We start from the raw sequence: 20,215 nt of genomic DNA, 5'->3' as shown, positions 1-20,215 counted from the left end.
AAAAAAATCCTGTCTTAAAATCTATGTTGTTTTTTTTATTATCTTATGCAGGCCAATTAGTTATACCTCAGCCTGTACACTTAAATTCGGCCAATCATATATCAACGGTCATCTGTCAATCAATTTTTTTCGGTAATAGCATCTTGATTCATGTGTCGCAACTAATATACGAAACGGTTGAAATAAGAATCTTTACAGACTAGTGGTGACCGTTACAGGTGTATAGTTGGAGAGTGAATTGATGGCTGTTTCTCAATTCACAAGAACACGAGTATAGACTCGTGACCTCGCCAAGTATGTTCTTGAGAAGAACATAGAAAAGTGTGGACTTGGGGAGAACGGGAGCACGCAGCATTAATATGGGTCAATTGGAACAGAAGCGTACTCGTGACGTCATCGCTTCATTTTATTTTACTTTATTCACTCGTGTACAGTTGTGCACCACTCAGGAGGATTCGGAACTACATTTGGAACAGCCGTCTCTGTACAACTTTAAATAATCTATGTAAGCAAACATCGTTGTCACTTGACATAGATAATGTAATGGAGAAGCCATTTTGCACCATGATGGCCTCTGTATTGCTGGAGGGAAAGAAGCGGTGGAAGGAGAGGGGAAAAAAGTAAAAGTAGCTGTGGCCTCTTTTAGCATTAGCTTTATCTGTGTTTATGGTTCTGTAGTAGCATAATTCCTTGGCTATGTACCCTCAGTCATTTACGATGTATCCACTGAATAAAGGCCCATTTCTATCAATGCAGCTTGACAAAATATGTGGTGTACGGTGACCAGACGTCCTAGATTTTCTAAAGCTGTCCCCGGAGATGTCCACAATTTTACAGTTTTATGAATGAGGGGGGAAATGTCTGTAGAATGTTATCCTGGTAGAAAGAGCGTGTGAACATGCTGCGTGCAGAAACAGCTGTTAACTAGCTGATTGGCAGCTGTTAGCCTATTGATGAGGAGCAGAGTGCACACAGACAAGGACGTTCGTTATCACAACCGGTTGCAGCTGCCCTTTGTTATGGTGAGGGTGTTAATCGGTTAACCTGATCTGAATTGCACTGATCATTGTGATAAATGTTTGGTTCATGCCCAGGTTAATTTAAAAAAAGTGGCTTTGATGTGTTTGTTTCACTAAAGATGAGGAAAATGTAACATAAAACAAGCTAATCAACAAAAAGTAAGACTGAGCACTGGCTGCAACTTGGATGAGTAAATAGACTCAGATAAAATTAAATGGAATGATCAAACATTTCTTGTAAGGCGCTAATCTGGTTCGGTGGTTCTCCAGGGATTAACAAGGGTTCGCCTAAAGATGTTTTTAGAACCTTTAGCTTACAGTATATCATCAGATAGTTAATTACTTAAAGTAGAGTTATTAGTTGTTTGGCTGTTATTTTACATGTGATTTCTGTTTTTTAAACATTATTGAATATGTAAAAATTGATGAAAGCAATACTGTCCTTGTTTCCTATTTTATTTTCATGATATGTAATTATTTTCATCTACAAACTGGAAATGTCCCCAAATTAGATTGCAGAAACCTGATGACCTTAAATGAAAGGAAATTTAAGTTTCCTTGTTAAAGTAAAGCACATGTTTTACAGCTAATGGTCAGTTTTCACAGGTGTATTGTAGAGTTTATTATTACCTTTTCTGTGAGGACAGGAAGGGCCTTCATTTCATGATCCACACTGTGCAAATGATTAAAGCTTCCCCCTCTGGAGAAGGTACTAAGACCACATCTTATCTGACATGCCAAAAAAAATCTGTGGTCATCTCAAACATCCTTGACACAGATTTTCTTTTTTTTTCCCGCTATTTGGAAAATGCCAGAGAGCACTGTTTCTATAGACAACAAAGCTACACGGTGTAAGATAATAACTGTTTGCTTGTTGAAAACTTGTTGAAAACAGTTTCAGTCTTCCGGATTTTTCCAAGGTTCCACCAATCAGATCCTTCCTCCTTCTCCGTGAAGCCTGGGGTTATTTTGAATTTGTTACTTGTGCACACTCCTCCATTATTCCCAGTCAGTCTTCATGAAGGCTGTTTTTTGTTTTTTTTTATAAAGCACTCCCTTCAGGTCACTGTTAGTTTGAACGCCATCATCCAAATAAATGTTAAAATAGCTGGGAAAAACATGAGTCATGGCATAAAGGTCATATTCACGGGGTGCATCCCAGTATTTAGCTTCAAAACTTGCCCAGCTTTTCATAACTGCATTCTCACTTCCCTAAACATCTAGAATGTACTGTATATTAAGGTCTGTCTGATTTACATCATTTTAAATAGTAAAGCATGTATGCAGTACTTGAGTAGCCTTTTTACCAAGTAATTTTTTACTCTTATTTTTTGTAATTTATTGGACAGCTACTTTTTACTTTTACTTGAGTAGAAATATAGTGAAGTTGCACTACTTTTACTTCAGTACACGTTTGCAACAATACAAAGCAAAAAACAAAGTGTCACCTGAACACCTATAGAGTGGAATAGAAATGTTTCAGACTACATTTGGTCTTTAAATCTACTCTATAGCCATTATGAAGTTTTCACAGTTAATTCCACTCATTTTAGTGTCAAAACCAGGAAGACCACTTAGAGACTGGCAGGTAATCAACACCATATAGAGGAAAAGTTACCCTGCATGGTGGTCAAATATGTCACTGACTATTAACTCCAACACTGGAGCAGATTTACATGTGTAGTTGTAAATACTTTAGAGTAAAATAAGTTGACCAGGGTGGTTCTAGACCAAATTTACCAGGCGGCCAGGAGGGGGCCAGTGATGTTTTCATCGGGGCACAGAAAATGAAATGAAATCAAAAACAAGGGATTCAAATATATTAAGATAGCTGCATGAAGTGAAATTTCTATTCAATTACAATAAATTAAAATTCTATGTCTTATTAGGTCAATATACATTCAGAATTTAGGAATTTTACATATTTTTAACTTAAATTAAGTTAAAATTACTGTTTTTCATCAAATCTGAATTAGAACTCAAGAAAAATGGATCAGTTCAGAGTATTTTTTTTTTATTTGTTTTGAAAAAAACATTTAGCAGATGAAAACTGGGATCCTATTTCAATACCACATAAGCTATCACCTATATGTTTTTAAATAATTTGTAAAACAAAATTTGTAAAGAAAAAAAATGAAATAGATCTAAAGGATCTATTAGTAACCATGTCTGTTCCAGTGCATATCATCATTAGAACTTCTTTGAATATTATGTCTTCAGTACAGGGGCCATAACTGGGGCCAGGACATGAGATACAGGGGCACTGGCCCCCATTTGTCCCTGTCTAGAACCGCCCATAAGGTTGACAGTAAACCTTTACCCTAATTTTAACTGTGTAAACCACCTGTGGCCCTTAAATATGGAAGACTTAAATAACTGATGCTCAATGAGGCTATTCATCCAATTCTACTGACCCTGAGCTAATTTAGAAAGAAAGATGGACAATGGCTAAATTCATGAGACGTGCAAAGATATTTACTCTAAAACTCTTCCAAACCATATTTCTCTCTCCACTTTACAAAGATGCACTACTTTGTGCTATGTTCAAGTTTTTGTTTTTAAAGTGTAAAAAAAAGGAAACTATTAATCCATTTTTAAAAGAGAAATGTTAAAAATGAGGATGTATGATGGACTGACACATTGTTTAAGCGTAAATCGAAACATCGAGGCAACTCTAAAAGAGAAGGATTGCACATCTGGCATACAGTGAAAGATCATTTAAAACATGACACATTTCCTGACTCCTGTCAGAGGTCTGCTTTGGATTTATTCAACTGGATCCAGGAGCTTTCAGGAACTTTTTATCTGCTGGAGATCGATTTTCTCCTCTCTTCTCTTTTTCCTTCCCTCCTCTCTCACTTCTCTTAGCAACATCAGCTGTCATAGTCATGCAAAAGAAGACAACAATGATGAGAAAAAAAAAGAAAAAAGAAATTCACTGTATCTCAAGTAAATGCTTTTAAAAGCTGCATAAAGTTTTTCTCACTGTCCCAATAGGTAGCTGTGGTTTGAGGTGTCTCATTTTCTGGGGTTATTTCTCTGTTCTGAAGGAGAAGTGGGAGAGTGTCTCGAACAGGTCACGTCCTAAAAGCAGTGTGAACTGGATCCAGCTAGATTTACAAAAAACAGCTCAGAGACTTAGAGGGAGGGACTTCATCAAGTTAGCTCAATCGAACACAAGCAGAAATCTAAGGCTTTCTAATCTTAAAAACAAGTCTTTTCATTTTTTTTATGTGCAACAGAAAAAATCTTTCTCCAACCCACACTCTGAAACAGAAAGTTGTACTCATGCAATTTCTTCGAAAAGAAAAAAACAATCTTTGCTGCTGGCTCAGCGAATAAGACTGCAGCTGGAAACAAGTTTGTCTCTAAGAGAGAAATCATTTTAGTGAGAAATAAAATACACAGAACTATTGAAATCGAAGTTAAAGACAATTAGATACATGTCTGACTCAATATCTTTTCTGTTATTTAAGTTAACTTACGATTCTTATTAGAAAATATAAAAAATGCTTGTGTTCAGCAGATGTAGAAAAATCTGTAACCTGATGTCCTTTGTACTGACGGGAGCTTTCTGTGATAAAGAAATTGATTATTAAGTATCTGAGCTGATGGGAATCTGGAAGTGGATCGTTAATTGTGTCAGCTCTGATGCATTTTGCAATTGCAAGTCTGCAAAAAAACTGAGCCATACAACAAAACACAGACAAGTTCAGACTAGTTTAACCCCAGATACATCCACAGTCATATTAACATTGTTTACCAACATGCATTCAGATATGTATGGAGGAAAGTCTTGTTGGATATCAGGATATGTGACTTTTTTTTCCACTTTGTTTATTAAGCAAAAAGATCACTTATTACATACAGTATAACAATGAAGTACATTTTCCTTTTTTGCAAGAACAATAACCCCCCCCCCACACACACACACACACAAATACACACATACAAAAGAAACAAACTGAAACTGACATTCAAAAACAAATGTTAAATACAAGACATGTTCGAATAGCTAATTAACCTAAATATATATAGTCATATAGTATGTCCATATTAATCGTAGCGGTCTTGAGTAAGTGACATAACAAACTTGTTAACATTCATAAACATTCCACTTCTGCCAGTCAGTGATATTCTGATCTTTTCTAATTTGAGAAAATAAAGGATGTCTCTAATCCAGCGGGCGTGTGAAGGTGGTACAGAAGGTTTCCATTTAAAAACAATCAGTTGTCTCGCCAAAAGGGTGGCGAGAGTAAGAACATCTTTTATAGATTTTGCAAGAAAAGTCAAAGAATATGTATCTCAAAGGAACTAACTATATAATGATGGGTAGTTCCAAAACATATGTACAAGGTTTGCAGTAGTCTGGTGACGTCTATCACAAGTTGTAGTTATTCCATCATATGTTTTCACCAATCTAGCTTTATTATAATAGACACAATGTATAACTATACATTGAATGAAAGCATTTCTAGCACAGATAGAGGATTTATGCATTCACTGCAATATCTTGTAAAAAAAAAAGAAAAAAGGATATGTGTCAGGATTTGGTGTGGATTGAGGACCCAAAAGCAGAGGCAAGTAGGCGGAGGTGAATTTAGGAGGGTTTAATGAGGTTCTCAGGTACGGAGGCAGGAATCAAAAATCCAACAAAAATAACAAACAAACCAGAACCAAGGAGACATCAGGGGAAACCAAACTCTAGGAGCCAGGGAGAGACGAGGTAAGCAGACAGACGTTAGACGAGGATCCAGCAAACAGGAACTGAAGAGGGAGGGCTTTTAAAGGGGACAGAGACAAAGAGAGGGCTAACGAGATGATTGAAAACAGAGCTAGGGAAAGAGGACACAAGAGGGCAGCAGAGGACAACAAATGGAAAACCTGCAAGACAGGAACTAACAAGAAAATAATAATTAAACACTAAAACAAGAAGCAAAGTAAAGCTGAATACTCTAAATAAACATAACAAAACCAAGACTGTGACAATATGTGACATTTGAATCAAATTCACTAAATCAATTCAAGAACAATTTTTTAAAGTAAATGTTATCATCAGTAAATATACTTTAATTTCATGAAGACAGAAAATGCACAAACGACTGAAAGCTTCTGTGAAATCTCACAGACCCTGAGCAGAGATTTTCATTTCTTCTTTACCGTTTTGTTAGACATAATGAGGAATATCATTACTACCAGGAAGCAGGGGCGGAGCTAGATGGGGCCAGGGGTGGCCATGGCCACCCTTACCGAATCATTGGCCACCCCTGTGTCCACCCCTACCATTATTTCCCCCATAATACTGACAGTGGCAGCAGTAATACCCCCAAGTGATAGTACAGTAATGCTCTCAATATTCGAACCATTTTTATTTTTTATTGATTAACAATTACTTGTCAACAAAAACACTGTGGTTAATTATGCACATAAATATACTTACAAAAGACGCTAAGTACAGAATTCATGTTTTTTTCAGAACTAGATTTTGTGTTATATGGGGTAAAGAGAAAATGCAAGTCAGTCTTCAGTTAAATCATAGATAAATAACTATTCTAATAAAAAAAATTGTAAACAATTTTTGTAGATATTAGAACTTGTAAATATCAATTTTATGCAGAATGATTATTGACAAAAGTAAATAAGTAATGACAATAGAAAAGATGTTCCACCTAGAACTCAAACCTGAAGTAACTTTATCCACTATACCTTTTATCTAGATGGATGTTTTAAATATATGCATTTATTTGTTAGCAACGGCTGTAGGTAAGTATAGTTTGTCTTTATTTGGAAAATATGTTTGTTCATTTTCCTGTTGGATCAGTATAGATTGACCCTAAAGTTCTGGTGCCGATCTGCTTTCGGCCCCCCTTCAGTGTACATTGGTTATTACCTGGCCACCCTTATAAAAATGATCTGGCTACGCCTCTGCCAGGAAGTGGGATACAAATTTAAAAAAAAGCTGTTCACCTAACTGATTAGTTTCCTAGCTACTGTTGGATTGATTATGACATTTTGAATTAAAGCAACCTATTTTGGAAATTTAACAATTTCATTTATAAATCGTGGGCATTAGTAGCAAATAAGGGGAACCGTTCACAACCCTACTGCAAAAGTGAAGAGGAAAGTAAGTCAAAATTTCTTAAATTAACTGTATTTACTCTTATTTTGAGAAGGTAAATAAGATGATTGCCAATGGAATTAGTATTTTTACTCTTAAAATGAGATAATTAGATAATATGCATTTTAAATTAGAGAATGGAGTTATAATTTAAAATGTAAATTGTCTTGTTCCATTGGCAAAGTGTCTCACTTTCCTCCTCAATTCAAGAACAAATGCACTTATTTTAAGAAAAAAAGACTTTAGATTAAGATTTCTATTTTTTCCAGCACCTTTTCTTCGTACCGTCCTCCAGCTTCTTTACTTTTTCTTCTTCTTTATCAGTGTTTTCCTCAAAAGACGACCATTATCACTGTGTTGATCATTCGGCACAAATAGTCATAAATGTGGCATACAGCTACGTATGTTAAGGAGAGGAGTTTATTCTTTGGATTGCAGCTCTCTCTTGTATCATTTAACAGTGCTTTGTTCAGACCTGAGAGAGAGATGCGTCTTGTTTTTGGGACGAACTCTAAAAATTAAAATATCCCCCTATGATTGGTGCAGCAGAGATGTGGTTCAGCAACACAAACAGCTTTGTAAGAACTTTCATGCTGTTTAACTCTTGCTCTTCTTTTGAACTGAACCTAAATGCCTTCAGACCACCTTTGCAGAGATTAAACTAAAGGACTGATCTGAAATTGTTAAGCAGGTTTATTATGAAAAAATTGATTTTATTCTCACCTAGTTTAACTAAATTCATATCTACTTTTCTTTATGAATAAACTGGTACAATACAATGAATAGATTAGAAGGATGTGAATATCTCCACCAGCTGGTTAGCTAGATTAGAGCCAGGCCAGCAAACCAATACAAGATTTAATATGGGTAAAATAAACAGGGAAAAAAAACACATTGGTGAAACACAAACAATAAATTCCCTTATATATATCTATATTAATAATGGTTTGGACTTTGTGTTTGCAGGTTCAGTCTTCAGCCTGACATCTCTGCAGTGAATCCTCTTGTTTTGGTCGTGATCTGTGCTTTCGAACATCCTGTCCCAGCAGCCCATCTTCTTAGGAGTTTGTAAACACATAGCTCACATTACCATCTCCACTCACACGCCTCCTGCTCCTCCTCCTCCTCCTCTTTTATTGATCTCTTTTTTTCTCCTCTGTGTTTTCCTCGGTTTTCACTGTATATTCATACATTCCTTTTTTTCCAGGTCACAGGGATCTCTTTTTGCTTTCCAGACATTTCCCTCTACTTACTCCTCCTCGAACACCTCCCTCTGTCACGCCCCTCCTGTCGACCTCATCTGTTGAGCAACCGTGTCTTAGGTTTCAGTAAATGGCCTTATGGGAACATCTTTATAAATAAGCACCACGTCACAGTAGAAATAACCAGGTGTTTGAACATATGTCAATTTAGGGATATGGTTTCCGGGAAAAGTATGCACTAATGTCCATCTCTATCTTGTTTTGATTGAATTCACAAAGCTAATGCTGCACTGACACAATATGTCACTTTTCTCTCTGTTCATATGAAAAAATATATGGTAGAGTGTCTGATAATCTTTTTTTTTACCTTAATTTCCATGAAGTAAGGGCAGTTTCAAGTGTGTTCAAAATTCATCATCTCACCAGAAATGTGTTGTTCTTTTATTTTTGTGTATTTTTTAGTTATGGTCTCTTTATGGACAGGCCAATTGGGCAGGATTTACATCCATTAACCTCTGGAGACATATAGTTGTTTGTGACATAACACCTCTTTCCTCTCCTGAATGTACTTTGTGTTCCAAGTTAAGCCGGTTTTGACTTGTTCTCCTGGCTCGTCATCTCATGCAGTCACACTGGGCTCAGGGCTGAATTCCTTGTATGCTTCCCATTCAAGCATTATCAAACTACAAAAGATTGTTTCAAAAATGTGTTTATTTAAGAGCTTAACAAGTGGAAGGTTAGAGTCAGAATATCCAATGTTTTGGGGAGATGAGTGAATGTACATAATGGGTCAACAGCTGAAAATAGACTGTGTTGTAACAGGATGTCAACACCTCATTCATAGACTAAGTCACATAAAAACACTTTAATTGCTTGTAATGATGTGAACTTCAAAAGAAACAATTATGCTTATATATCTTTACTTAGGACACCATCGCTGGTTTGTTTTTTTGTCTTAGTTTGTTGCCATGGGATTTTTTTTGACCAATCTAAAACGGTAAATCTCAGGAAATAATTCATTTATTTTCTTAAATGGTAAATGAGAAAAAAAAATAATATAAAGACTATTACATATCTTAATTCATCATTTCAAAATTGTCCTGATCTTAGTGCTGATGACTGGCTTAATGGTTCATTCTTTTCATCTGCCTAGCTCCGCCTAGTTTCTCATTACTGTTCATCTCATCCACCTGCTCCTTTCTCTATTTAAGCTGCTTGCTCCAGGTCATCAGTGCCAGATTATTCGAGCCTTTGGTGAAAGTTCTCTAGCGCAGCTGTTGGTTGTTCCGATTGCCCAATCCTGACCAGTTCTGCCTCCAGCCTGAAATAGCCTGCCTGTTCCCTTTCAGATATTTTTGCCTGACCTGTCTTCGGATTCCCACTGGTTTCCTTCTGCAGACTGAACCTTGACTACGACTTGGATTTCCCCTCTGCACCTCCTTGGATCTCTGATCTATCAGCCTGGACTTCTGCTAAGCTCTTCTACATTGGCTTTAGCTTCACCTTCTGGAAACACCTGCCCTCCTTTGTCTAGTTGGATCTACTCGTCAGCCGGTTCAGCAGTCTTCAAGTCTTCGGCTACGGGAACTCTCTGGGTGGCATTCGGCGCATGCTGTTGGCAACCACACCGGCTGGATTCCACTCTTTCTTCTGAGCACAGACTGAGCTCCAAAACCAGGTTAGTGACTCACATGCTTGTAATCGTTCTCAGCAAGATTTACATGGTCACTTACCTGAGTGATTCCGACGTTATGACGCCCTAAATGCTGAATTGTAGATCCGACAATATTACTTTTGTGAATAACATCTATCTGTCTGCTTCGAATTCTGGATCCTTAGTTCTGAGTCCTGTAAAAACTATAAAAGACAGATTATCTTATGGTGAACTTCAGCTGTTAAAATCATAGAGTATACTGATAACTTGGCTATTGTCCAACAGACAATCACTGATAATTACTATATGGCTAAGCAACAAAAAGTCATTGCTGAAGAAAATGTCAGTTTACTGAATACAGCATAAAACACGTTATCTAAAAGTTCGGTGGAAGGAAAAAGTGTGCAAAAATCAATTTAGCTAAGAGCAGGCGAGAGAGGATTGTGAGGCAAAAAATATGTTAGAACTGATTTAAAAGATGGGAACTGCAAGTGAAGTCAGGGCTTTATAAAGACAATACACATTTGCATGAAGTACATGGGGAATAACTATCGTATTAATTGTCTATATAGTTTATCTTCAAGCTTTATCTTTTATTGCCGCAGCATAATCTGAAATAGAAAATTCTTTAAAAAAAACTTTACATTGAGATTACCATAAAAAACGTTTATTCTAATGCAGATTCAGGCATATGTTTCAGCTCCTTTATTTTGTTCCCCTTTTCTCAGTTTTCTTACGCAGTCCCCTAGTTTGTTGTGGTATGTCTTTGTATTTTAACAAGTTAAAAGTTTTTCCTGAATGAAAAACAGGCCCAAAGCATCACAAACCTTAATTTATGGTTCTATTCTCTTCAAATTCATATTAGAACAAAATCATAAACTTTACATTTATGATGGTAGACATCTAGACACTGACGAATGGTTGTTATGGAGATTTATTGACCTCATTATGTCTCTCTTTGCTGCTGTTTGCTAACATTAAGCCATTTTTATCTCTTAATTTGGGTCATTGTCTAAAGTTCCATTTGTTTTACTTTATCTATTATAGCCATTTGGTTTTCTTTGGTCAATTCTGCTGGTTTATTAAGGTCAATATACAAACACACATTTGAAGGCCAAGTACTCTTTCTTGCTTTGAAGAGAGGCTAGTAGGAATGGCTTTTGTATGTGTCACATAATCATACTTGAGGGAAACTTTTCTTTATTTCATAGAAACTATTACTTCCTGACATATTGCATAATTCTACAAACTACTAAACTTTACATCTAACCGGACAAGAAGCTTAAAAGGTGGCCTTATGGCAATAAGCTAAACTTAATTAATTATTAAACAAATCAAATGGACTGAAATGACATTCAATGTGTATTAACTACTCAAATCAGACATTTTGTGTAAAAATAAAAATAAGATCTGAACTCAAAATCACTGATTTAACTGAGCAGATAGGGTTAACGCTGTACTGTATGGGTTAAATAGCAATTGGGTATCAATTCAGATTATCTTATAGCTCTTATAGCTATATTTCAAAACAGGAATAATCTACCTAATAATCTCCCCCCCCCCCTTACCTGTTCATGTCAGTCACAATGTTGCTAGAAAATGTCCAGAACTTTTTGGTGAAGTCAAAATAAGTCCTGTTTTTTCCCATAAAATTATGCCACATTTGAATTGAGATTTCTATGACTTGCCTGGTATTCTGTCATTTCTTCAAAAAATCTGTCTCATCCCAGTAATCACCTCTTTACTGACAGTAAAATAATTACAGGTGAAGAGAGGGGCAGAACAACAATGCCCTGCTGAACAGATTAGAGCAGACGGGCTCAGCCCTGCTCCATACATTATTTTGATGAACTGGCTGCAGCTTCAACGCTAACAGCTTAATAGTTGCAGCATCCGAGTAATTCTCCAAAATCAGTCTGGTGTGGCCTCACTTCTCATTTGAACCAATGGGCTGAGAACAGGATATTTTGAAGAGGAACTTTGCTTTTCCCTAAAATCCAGTTACGTGAACTGCTGTTTATACCTATTTCTAGGTATAAACAGCAGTCCTACATTTTATTTCCTGCACTTTAGGTGGAGTTCAAACCTTAATTGATTCCGTTAACTTGTTTTCTGAGGTATTTGTTTTGTTTATCTTATGTAAATTTTATTAAACTCAGAACTGTTTGTGTTTTATGTTAGAGCAAACGTTTACGGGTTACAAATACGTTTCTATGATATGTATGAGTTATTACATAAAAGCAAAGAAAAATATCATTCATTCTCGATGGTTTCTTTTTAGTAACTTACAATTCTCTTTATTTATTCAGTGAAGTAAAAAGTCAAGGATCTCTGGATCTTTCGCCAAATAAAGTGAAAGTTGTGTCTGCTCTCAAATGTGTTTAGCCACAATAAAAGTTTCTTAGTAACATTTATTTAGTGGGTTTCTGTCCTGATTGTAAATAAGCATCTCCCCTTGCCTGGCACTACAGCCATTACCCTCATGTTTGGATGTTATTGTCCCAGTTTCCCAGCCATGGAGCAGCAAACAACCTGAGGGATTAATCATCCCTGGGGTTAATCATCAACAGCCTCATCTGGAGAATTGCTCTAAGGTGCAGGGTGTGAGCAATGTCTGCTTTGATGTTTAAATCTTATTGATAATGATGTAAAACATGGGGATTAAGTCTGAATGACAATCTGTCCTTTTTAAATTCTAGCTGTAAATATAATAAAAAAAAAAAAACTATTGAATTTTTAATGTAAATTCTAACCTTAATTTTATCATTGGGTTTGAAAGGGATGTTTTTATTTTGCAGAGGTCGTCCTTGCAGGTGTAGTTGTTGCTTCTGCATCTGTCTTGTGCATCGAGCTCTGAGTAACTGAGCACTACTGTCAGGAAGAAAAAGAGTCAGCTTTATAAACTCCCCACTAGCAGCTAACTCCGGCTGACTCAGGAGAAGTTCAAGCATAACTGCTGCAAGTTATGCTTCCAAATATGTTACTTGACAAAGAACAATAAATCTGTTGGGTAGGAGGGGGGGTGTTTTGAATGTAGCAGTTAGAGATATAATTCCCTTTTTACTCTGTCAAGACTAATAGAAAGAAACAGGTTGTTAAAGGTTTTTTTTTTTCTTGCTGACAATTGATAAATGCTGTGCAGTGAAAACTTAAAATGCAAACTTGATGTACTCAATTACTGTTATGAATGTTTTCCTACATTTTATTAATGCACGTCTGGTCCTTTGGCTGAATATTATGTCATCAATTAGTTCAAGATGGAAGTTAAAGCGCTAAATTGAAACAGCAGCAACTTGAACGAGCCATAATATACATGCTAATACTTCTGCCAAGCAAGTGAGTGGCATGATAACGCTGGAGGGGGAAGTGCAAGGTGAAAACAACAAAACCAGAAGTGAAAAAAAAGCCTTAAAGTCGGCGTTTGTTGTATTTTTGCAAGCATTTTAAGGGAGAGGGTGGAGTCCCTGCGAGGGGGTGGCTTTAAACCTTTCTGCTCTCTGAACAGGTTTCATATATTGACGGCTTTGCCAACATTTCATTTGACCAAGTTTTTCAGAAACATCCAAACCCAATTTAATGTGGCTGGGGTCTAGAAATGTACGTGAAGGAATAAATTCCACTTGAAGCTGACATTGTGTGAAACTTGCTCCCAGAGTGGGCAAATTTGGACAAACCGAACCATTTAACTGGCTATGAAACCAGTATCTGGTAGCCCTTGGAACTAAGACCAGAAACCAGAAACTAAGATTTTCACTTGTTCACATTCTTTTTTTTTTTCTTTGTAAGAACATAGTCATGTTAAATGCCTATGAAATAAATACCTAAATCCAGTTGATTGTGATAAAACAAGGCCATATACTTCTGATAGAGTGTTGATAGTCCTGAAAGTTGATAGAGCTGACATTAACAGATGTGGTGCTGTCTGACTCCAGTACCCCAGAACTACCAGAAAGCCAGATGGTGGCCATCGAATAAGTTATGAAATAAGTCTGACTATGCGGACGGAGTGTGCTGTGATGCCTCATGGAAAACAAACAGTTTGGAGGGTAGGGCTTGAAAACATTGCTAACACCAGTAGCACTAATAGAAAAGACATGAACTCAGATCAAAATGCTTCTTGAGAGTTAGTTCCAGCTTTAGTTCACAGTCATGGTGTTTTCCCTGCACAACTCACACTGGAGTCAAACATCTAGCAGTCAGGATTGGGTGGAAGTTTTTTGAGGACCCAAATGCAGGGATGAGGAGGCAGAGAAAAAAATCCAACAAAATCCAAGAACACAATGCAGAAAACCAAAAACCAGGAGACATCATGGGAAAACACACATGAGAAGCTAAGTAACATCCGGAACAGGAGGTGTATATATGGGAGACAGAAACAATGGGAGGACTAATTAGCTGATAGGGAGCAGGTGTAGACAGAAGTAACTAGAAGGAGCTAAACGAAAGGAGAATGGCACAAGGGGGCAACAGAGAGTAACAAAAAAAATAAAACACTGCTTTAAATACAACACAAAATGGAAAATAAACCAATGAACAAGAAAGTGGAACAAAAAACTTAAAAAGAAACTTAAAGTCCACATAGGGCACCACCATGATACTAGCACCTTTTACTCTCTTTGACTTCTTTTTCCCACAACTACACAAGGAGATTCACATTGGAACATCTGTAATTCTGCTAAATTACCTTTTATAGCACCAATTCACAACACTTTAGTGAGACAATGCACTCGGATTGGTCAAACATTTCTATCAAGTAAAAACTGGTTATTGCATCGAGTCACTGACTTGCAGGACATGCTTCTCCTAGATGAGTTTGGGGTAAGGATTTTTGCTTTGATTTTGTCATTAACAGAAGCAGACATGCAAAAAGAAGTAAATATACAAAAGGTAACTGTTTACTAGCTTCACAGGTGACCCCATCCAGGAAAGACAAAGCCAGGCAGATGAGCTCGGAGCCATTTCTCCTGTCAAAGGATGATAGAGAATACATACAATTAGTCACAAAAAAGGAAACAGACCCAACTTCAACATTTATCATCTAGGTATTGATTGCAACAGTCTAACGGATATTGCTTGCCAGAATGGAGTCATAGCAAACCAGAAACAAACCAGATGAAGCTACAATGACAAGAGAAAGCAGAAAGAACATAAAGTTATGGGTGGAACTAACAAATATTGCAGAATGGCAGAATATAAATAATATAAAGCAGAATGTTGAAAGTGATCATATATTCTCTAGCAGCCTAAACCTATATCAGCATAAATATAGAAAATGGTTCTGTCTAAAGGTCAGTTCACACCGAACGCAAATTTCGCAACTGGAGCGAAATAATTCCCATGTTATCACTATCTAGAGGTAGATCTGGAGTGAAGCTGAGCGAGGCGAAGGTGGCAAATTTAGGGACATCAGGGTTGCCAACATTTGATCGCTACCTCCTGCGGCGGTTCCATAGGTGGAAAGCGAGCATAATCCTGACCTAGCCTCTGGAGGAGGTGGTGGTATTCCCCATACTGGTTCCGTCTCTGGGAATCTTGTGAAGCCAGGAATGCCAACAGCTTTGTATGACTTTCTAAAGTAAAACACACTGCCAGTCGATTTGTAAATGCATGTCCACCATGAGGAGGTGAAACCAATGTCCAGCAGATTCCATGATGTAGGAGCTTTTCTCAAGTCAGGCAAAATGCTTTCACCTGGCCATTTCAAGACTAGCTAAAGGAAAATGGCAAAATTTATGCATGTTTTACTTTCGGTGTGACATTACCTTTAGAAGAGTCCAGTGGTGTAAGCAAAATATAATTACTACTATTATTACATGGGAACACATTCACTCTTATCCTCCTCATTTTAACATATTTCCTGTTGCTTTTACTAATCAGCTCTGATTACACTAAAATAATTATATGTTATGATCTAATACCGAGAAGAAAACAATGTCAAGTCAATGCTGCTCATTTTTAATCTGAAGGTGAGTAAGATGATCAAGGGTGTGCTCTGCATCAATCAGAGCCATTAACTTTATCATGATCAGAAAAATAGGTGTGATTATGTTTGATCAATGACTTCTTAAAGTCCTGCTGATTAAAAGATAACAAATAATAGGTCAAGACCAAAACAAAGGAACTTTTTTTCAAGCAGATAAGTGAATTAAAATGTAAATATTCAAACACATTTATATGTTAATTATGTGCTGATTAGTTTTTTTTCCCCTTGTTTAAAAAAACCAGCTTTATTGAGAGCAGTAAAGCTGATAATGAATATGCAAGATACGATAAGGGATATCGCAACTGGCCCACCTTTACAGGTACTTGCCCCTGCACCATCTGTGGGCCAGTGGCATCGCTCTCTCTCTCTCTCTTTCCTTCCCTCAAGGCACCACTAGGTCTCTGTGACTGGAATCGGAGTTGGGTAGGCTCAGAAGGTTGTCAAATGGGCACCCCCCTTCACTGGTGTTTCGTTGATTTAAACCCATGACACCTCGGAGGGGCTCAACGGCAAATCCAGCGTCCTGGACCCAATATATCAGTTAATATTTTAGGGAATATTTTAGTTAATATTTTAGCCTTTAGTGACTTCAGTGAGGAAACTTCAATTGAATGATGGTGAAACAAGGGGGTATTCTGGAAATCAGGATTTTATATGGATGTGTAAATCATTTACAGATTTTTTCACATTTTGGAGTAATTCATTTGTCTTTTAGTTTCATCTGCTTTGTTCTGATGTTGACTTTTTTAGAAACTGTATCTCTTTCCCTGTGGGCAGCTATTCTTGAACGCTGCTCTCTCCTGGTCTTTCTTTGTTGGGTTCAGGTCAGTATAGTGCCTGTATTTCTTACCTATATATTACCATTTTACCCTCACTTTTACCTTTGCATGTCAGTTCAATTTTCCCTAGAAGTATTTTTTTATGTACTATAGAGAAATCAATATTCGTAAAAACAGAGATTTTATATCAAAGGTATATTGGAGGATGTTCTTTTCTGGGTGGATCATTAAAATAAGTGGTCCTCCTAATTGTCAATCATCCTGGTGATATTTTTACGTAACGCCGTCCTACGTGCTCATCCCCATTTTCACTTACCGGTGGTGAGTCTGACATAGTGGAAAAATTGCAAATCTTCCTTTGGAAAGTGTTCTTGTATGAGTGATGCAATGAGCAACTTTTAAACAGAGTGTGCATGAGGAGAAATGAGCTCGTGCATGCTCTTGCACGCATTTAATTGGCGTTCCCCTCTCAAGAGCGAGTACAGGGCTGTGCATGTGCACATTTCTTTTTAAGTGGAAAAGGCGGGTCTTTTCAAAAATTCGCAAAAATCCTCCACTATAACTTTAAATCCTCTCAGACTCCCATCTTGCTGGTAGATAATGTCATCCTTAAGAGAATAACCAACTTTTCTTATAGATAATAAGGGGATCATTGGAAATTGCATTATTTTTTAAAACATGACATGTAAAAGCAGCAACTAAATGTGTACCTTAATCAATGCGTGGTCATGATCTTATTATTGTATTTCAAACATGCTTTATAGCTGTTAAGCTGTTTTCCCTGTAATTTGGTATTATTGCAATACTGTAGATATTTACATCTTCCTATGAGATTTTTATCCTAATAAGAGACATTTAAGGCCTGGTTTTGACATTTCTTATATATTTGGAGTTTTTTTGTGTTGAACTTGCTCTATAGCTTATATATTCTTATCCATAAAAAACAATTCCTAATGTGTTTGTTCTTTTTAAGATGGCCCATTAAAATTGTCCAGGGAAGGTGTTCTGTGCCAGCAAACTGCCAACAAGCTGGCACACACAGTGGCTTTCTAATGGCCGAGCACATGGATGGTGAGTGAGCAGTCATGACGTATGCTCCTTCCTGCCTCACTGCATCTGGGTATCTAAAACAACTGAACTAAATAGGTTTTTTCTTTCAGGGATCTATGGAAAACGACATCACTTTTTGAACGATAAGCAGGAAACAGTGAGTTTTTCTACGGCTGAAAGTTTCTGTGTTTTTTTAGTTTTCAAAATTTAATCAGCATAACGAGGAACTTTTTATTAGCAATCCATGACTTTCTGTTTCGCCAGGATATAAGTGTGACACAGAAGTCTGATTCTTTCAGCAATTGGTTACTTGGCAGAAGAACCACATTTATGTTGTGATCAGCCACAGTAAGATGGTGAAGAGGGTAAAGATATCTACACAGTTCACTGTTGGAGAACTATGTCATCCGATCCTCCATAGCAACCAAGAAATATTGTTTACCAGCCGATTGCCTGTCAGGGAGTGATGCCAGGAAAGAATACTTGCTCCTTTTTCCTCTAACCTACCATCAGACCCACAAACCTAAGGTTTGAAAACTACTGGGCCTTTAGCCAAAACATATGCTTTTACAATATCAGGATAAAATTCAAATTTTTTGCAACATTGACTGTTGGTAGGTTTGTTGTGAAACAATCTTAGTAAATTTGATAAACCACCTCCTGCAAACTGCTAACTACAGCAGAGGGTTAGTCATGCTGAGGGTCTGTTTCTTTTCCAAATGACCAGAAAACCCTCTTACAGTGCATTACAACAACAATCCTTTGCAATGTCGGGCGAAATTAAATGAAATTCTATTGGATTATCATTCCTAACCAAATGATAATGTATTATAAGGTCTGATCCTATCAGGATAACGATGTATTATGGACACATCAGTCATGGTTTCCTCCATGGCCTTCTCTGTCTGCACTGAATAAATAGAATACATCTTGGATTTTTATTAATTTCACTTTGTGTTAGTAAAATACTGCAATAAAATATATGCCTAGTACCAGGCTTTTATTAAATCTTTGCCAAGTTTGCTGATAAATTTGTCTGCATCAGAAACTCTGTATGAGCCCCACCTTTTAATCTGCTGTACTTACGTCGGTCATTCAGGGAGTGTTTTATCCGCAGGCAGGTGGATTTGAAATTAAATCCCTAGTGATGCTTTTAGAGCAAATGATGTGTAACAGTGATGGCGCTGATGGTGCAAAAATAAAAAAATAAAAACTCCTTCCTCATTTGCTAGCTCTACAGCCCAGCTGTGCTCTGATCAGTTCCCACTACTTAATAAGGATGTAACATAAAAGATTAAAAAGGAAATTATTAATGGAATGAAACAGCCAAAAAGGGCCATTAAAGCTGCCCAAAAGATCATTGCTGTTCTCAAAATTCTTTATCGAGCAGATTACAGGAAAATTAGGTGGAAGGAAAAAGTGTGATATTGAAAATGGGGCTTTGAGAGAATCAGGAAGCAAAGCCTGTTCAATAATGTTTTTGTGGAATCAGAAGCATGAACTGTGGCTGGAGTCATAGTTTCACTCATTGTATCCCCCGTTAAACATTCTTGGGTACTGCTACTCTAAAAGCAAAATGAGCTTCCTTTAAAACTTAGACAGACTGATTCCTGCCATGTTGCTAATCTAGTAATACCTGAATTCTTAATATTTGAGGAGCAAAATTTTTTATTTTAATTATCTATAAGCCCTAAATAAAATAAACAGAGAGAAAAGTAATTCTACGCTTTGGATGGAATCTATACAGTACTTAGTTTTATGACTTATTTCATCACGCTGCACCACAGAGCGCCACAGGAAATCATTCCTGCCTGTGACCATCAAACTCTATACAATTCATCCCTCTGACAGTCCTTTAACTTCCTTACTTATTATTTATTTATTCCATTACTTCACTATGTGCAATAACACGGTCATGTGCAATAATTGTAATTTGGTACTGAGCAGCATTGTAAATTATAAATTATGTCGATTGTACATCCTGTAATCGGTGTTTTATTCTTATATCTTATTTGTATTTACAATCTTATTTTCTCTCCTCTTTAAACAGTTGCACTGCAAGAAAATTATTTCCTGCAAGGGATTTTTAAAGTGATTCTGATTTTGAAAAAAGAATGAAATAAATCACTAAAAATGTATTCCATATTCAAATTCACCTGTATAAACTTATCTCTGTTCAAAATACATATGTGTTTATAGTCTTCTTCAGATAAACTTAGTCAAGCAGGATAAACCAACAACAATGTACAACCTATTGTTGCAAACGTATCTAGTTATGGAGCTGTCAGACAGCCATGGACACAGTCGTGCTAAATTTAGAAGCAGGATTTCTGCAGCCTCCTGAATAATAACTGCGGCTCTGGGAGCCAAGTGGTGAACTGGAACATAACGCCACTGCAAGGAGGGGAGA

At 36.8% G+C, this 20,215-nt stretch overlaps 2 long non-coding RNA genes across 4 annotated transcripts; one reads left to right on the top strand and one right to left on the bottom strand.

The window, feature by feature from the left end:
- Positions 1-3,777: 3,777 nt before the first annotated feature.
- Positions 3,778-18,993, bottom strand: LOC119773395. The gene is made up of 3 exons (XR_005279380.1): positions 18,892-18,993; positions 14,893-14,957; positions 3,778-3,896 (listed from the first exon to the last, which is right to left on the bottom strand). It is a non-coding gene; the product is annotated as an uncharacterized LOC119773395 (long non-coding RNA).
- On the top strand, positions 9,917-19,983 carry LOC119773393. 3 transcript variants are annotated; one of them, XR_005279378.1, is made up of 4 exons: positions 9,917-10,017; positions 17,729-17,826; positions 17,916-17,962; positions 19,856-19,983. It is a non-coding gene; the product is annotated as an uncharacterized LOC119773393 (long non-coding RNA). The 3 variants fall into 3 exon arrangements; XR_005279377.1 differs by lacking the exon at positions 19,856-19,983 and adding an exon at positions 18,070-19,404; XR_005279376.1 differs by lacking the exon at positions 19,856-19,983 and having other exon boundaries at positions 17,916-19,404.
- The last annotated feature ends 232 nt before the right edge of the window (positions 19,984-20,215 follow it).

Source organism: Cyprinodon tularosa, unplaced genomic scaffold (assembly GCF_016077235.1).
Source record: "Cyprinodon tularosa strain WSP-4 unplaced genomic scaffold, ASM1607723v1 ctg76, whole genome shotgun sequence".
In the NCBI taxonomy this organism is placed as follows: Eukaryota; Metazoa; Chordata; class Actinopteri; order Cyprinodontiformes; family Cyprinodontidae; genus Cyprinodon; species Cyprinodon tularosa.
Note: the sequence above shows the minus strand (reverse complement) of the source record. Positions and strands in the feature narration are given on the sequence as shown.